This window comes from Centruroides sculpturatus, unplaced genomic scaffold (assembly GCF_000671375.1).
Source record: "Centruroides sculpturatus isolate CEXI.00-Female unplaced genomic scaffold, Cexi_2.0 scaffold519, whole genome shotgun sequence".
Taxonomy (NCBI): Eukaryota; Metazoa; Arthropoda; class Arachnida; order Scorpiones; family Buthidae; genus Centruroides; species Centruroides sculpturatus.
Window position 1 is genome coordinate 340,794 of NW_019384900.1, and position 4,527 is coordinate 345,320.

The window sequence follows — 4,527 nt, forward strand, 5'->3', positions numbered from 1 at the left end:
ATATTTAAACATTTGGTTTTATTTGAATATTTTATATGATATTTGTGTGTTTTTGGATGCATTTTTTTTCTGTAAATTTCTGGGAATGGACAGAAGTGTCAAGGATTCCCCAGTTTTGGTAATTTCCATCTATATAGCAGAGTTGTTTAACTATGTTTTCATAAAGTCTAAGTCAAATTTTTGATAATTTGAGCTTTTCTCAATTTCTTCCTGGTATTCAAATTAAAGAGTTGAATGTGTAATGATTAATTAATGTGTGAAAATTATCATTTAACTAAAATGAATTCATTATCATATATTTTCATAAGTATGTAACCTATGTGCATTCTGTATTTTACCTATTAGCTCTTCCCATCTACCAGATTTTTAAAATACTAGTACCAGTAACTTCAATACTAACAATGACGACCACAGTAACTGTAGTGGCCGTTTGTAGTAATGGCAACTTATGGTAAAATTTGCAGTAGTATTTCCATTTAAAAATAAAAAAATGAAAATCACAATCCAATGTTTTCATAGTTACTTTAAATCCAGAAAAACTAATAGAATAAATAATTGTCTTAACATTATTTACTCTATATTTGTTTGCGTGTTTCAAAATACAAATACAAGCATATTCTAATAGTACAATACAATATACATAAAGTTTGAAGCATTTTGAATATATTTTTTATATTCCCAAAAATATTTTTTTTCCTCAAAAAGGAAATTATTATAATAATGTACAACCAAGTATACAGTACATACACTGTATTTTCTTAATTAAACCTTGGAGAGCTTATTTTCAAAACTTGTATGGTAATAAACCCTAGGGTGGGGAGGAGAGAAGAGAGATGAGTAAATATTGAGAGAAATACCTTAATTATTCATTTTTGGAACTTCAAAATGATTTGATTGCATTTATGAGTTACAGCTACAACAATTGAAATTACTGTATTTTTCATCTTATGCATCACATTTTTCAGTTTTTTTAAAAGGAAAAAAAATATTTACAGCATGAAATACATTTGGCTTTATAGGATGCATCCTAATTTTCAGATAAATTTTAGGTACAAATGTCTTATAAGACAAAAAAATACTGTAATTACTATTTTTATAATGACAAAACCCAATTTGGCATCTTCTGATTCAGTTACATTGTCATTTGTGTCCATTTCAACGTTGTTGGAATTGGGATCTTGACTACGATTTTTTGCTTCAAACTTTCCATCTATTTCTGGTTAGGTTTCCTAATTATGTTTTGGCCAATAAGCTCTTATAAATTCTATTGCAACATTTTCATGCTCAAATATTTGACAATATTTATAATTTTATTTCCAAAAATGTTTCCACAAAACTTAGAAAGTGCTGTTAAATTTTAGATTATTTGAATAAATAGGTAAGGAATTTAACTAAAATTCTCAGCTATATTACCCTGAATTTATGTGGCCCACGATCAATCTTTCAATATTAGCTACTCAAGTCCAAATAGCTCGATGAAAAATTCTGACACCTAAAGAAAAAAAAAAAAGGTCAACAACTCACTGTGCATTTAGAGTTAACGCTTCATTACAAATCTCGCAAGTATAGCATAGAATGTTGATAAAGCATGATAATGTGAAAAATGTATCTGTAATCTCTATGTACAATTTAGTCTCTAAGGGGTGACACCACAATGAGATCTCACACCACCTCAAAATCTTCCTAGGGCAGCCTCTGATTTGGCCCGTGGAAAAAGTTTTCTTTCCAATTCAGCCTCAGGGCAAAAACTGTTGTCCACCCCTGCCCTATACAGTGCAGTACTTACACATTTTTCATAATTCAGGGTTTATTTTTAATGGTAACTTTATTCCCCTGGACTTAATTGAGAAAATATGCTACTTTATTAATAAATATAAGCAACATTTTTACTAATATATTGGGATCTCAGCAATAGCAATTTAATAACAGTAATATACTATGAATTTCTTAAAACAATTCTCTAGAATTTTGCCATTCAAGAGGTTATCAGATACATGTATAATACTTTATAATGATCAATATGATGATTTTCACACCAAATATTGTATACTAAATGGAGAAGACACATAACGCCATCCTCGGTGTCTTCTCCATTTAGTATACAGTATTTTATAATGGATGTAACAGTGCTATGAAAATCAAGTAAGGAAGAAACTAGTATCAGTCAAAATTATTTGTGAGATTCAAGATCCACAGGTGGCATATTGTGTTCTTTTACTCATTCTATAAATTTGTGAGGAAGCAGCAAGAAAATGTAACTCTTGTGTACTTTGAAATAAAAAATCAGTATACTTTTGGGCCAGACCATGTACTAATTACATTAATTTATTGCAATCATTTAAATTTGTTCATTCTACTGAACTTGGAATAAGAAATACTTGTAATAAATGGAATACATAATTTGAAAATATGGTAAATGAAAACCGAGAGACCTGTTGTAAATTAGCAAAATGAGTAAAGAAAAAATTTTAGAAAGTCATTATCATCAAAACCAAATAAGTTGTGTGTGAACTGATGTGAGATTTTTTTAAACAGAGAATTTTTATATATAAGTTACATTATCTTTTAAAATATAAAAGTAGACATTGTGAATTACAAATTGTATAAATTAAAATAATGAAATGCTAATAGTATGGAAAAAATGCTTTGGAATAGACGTAAAGATATAAAAACAATTTATATAAGAAAAATATTGATATAATATAGACAGTTTACTGTTAAATTTACAATAAATAATTATATAATCAATATCAAAATTAACCTGAAATATGTCAAATTCTATTGATTTAAAAATTGTTTTGCTTAATACATTTTTAAACTTGCAAATATATTACTAGATAATTAAAAATCTTAGAAACATTTTGCTTTAAAGCACATAATGCTTTAACTATAAATGATATATTGGAGAGTCACTAAGACCTCAAGTAGAGAAGAAAAAATATCCTTATTTCGTACATACGGGTGCAAAAGTAGGTATACAGTTGAGAATGTGAGAAATACAATGTTTGGTGTTTATTATCATCATCATCATAATAAAAGATTCCTTATTTGTTCCTTGTTCATATTCCTTATTTTATTTGTGATTTAATTTGTACATAAAAATAAAATGTTTTTTCTTCCTATTTTCTCCCTGTATGTTTTTTCCCCATAATAACAACTGTATACCTACTTTTGCACCCCTCTATATTTATATATTATAATAAAATTTAGTAAAATGATTGGGAATAATTAATATTAAATAGTAAGCACGACAGTAATATAAAATAATGGATACTTATTAAATGAACTAGTGTTTGAATGAAAAGTACAGTAGAACCTCGAAAACTCGGCTCTCGATAACCCGGCATTCTGGATAACTCGGCCACTCCCTGGCAGGGCAAAAAAATCCTTAGTTTATTAATTTTCATTATAGACAGCTTTATAAAAGCTCTCATAAAGTATTTTTCTGAGGTCTGTCTTATCAGGTAAATTACTGTACACAGTGTATTCATTAATTTTCTANAGTAAGCACGACAGTAATATAAAATAGTGGATACTTATTAAATGAACTAGTGTTTGAATGAAAAGTATTGTTCTTTTCTATAAAGATCTACGAAATAAATTTATTAAGAAAACTAGTTTTAAATGAAGTTAAAGGATGCTTAAAGATGATTAATAATACCAACTTTCATTCCGCCCTGTCCTATCCCAAAAAAGATTGTCAATGTTTGAGTTATTAAGGTATCAGCCTACCACTCTGGAGGACCTGAGAATGCATCCGGATGGGTAGAAAATCCTGGAATTTCGCGGAAGTGGTCCATCCCAGATGTTGGACCACTCCATCTGCCCCATTGTGGCTCTGACCATATCCACAATGGGCTTGATGAAAAGACTTTTAATGCCCAGAGGGCAGAAATAGTAAAAAAAAATCCAAAAAATAAAATTGAATATTTGCAATTAGTGCTTTTCTTGCTTTTATAAGATCTTAATTGTAAAAATGCTGCAAATCATAAGCACACACTTGGACTGAACAATTTCAGGAAAAATAACATCAGCGACAAAAACAGGAACAAGGACAACTGAATGACAACAGATAAACAGTAAAGTCATCTTGTCTTTTCTAGAATTTTAGAGAATAAGGTTGTTGAATAATCAATATTCAGATGGTGTGATCAGAAAATCAATAAGTATTTAATCTTAGATGTTTTTATATGTATATATATTACATTTCTATTGCAGTTTCCTTCTTTAATGTTTTTTTCTAGTAGAATGATAGTAAATTTCTGATATATACAAAATATGATAATCATTTCAGACTGAATCTTGATTTATCAGAATGAATTCTTGCATTGATTTTGTCCAGTGTTATAAATTTCCACTGGTGTCTATTGTCTATCTGCCATTCCTTAATCTCAAGAAAAGAGTTAGATGAAAGTTGAGACCAAATATAGAAAACTTAGGAGCCAGAGGCCCCGCTTAACTATATATGAACTTCCAGTTGGAAAAAACTTTGGAATAACGTGGACCAGTAGTCACATTATTTCAACT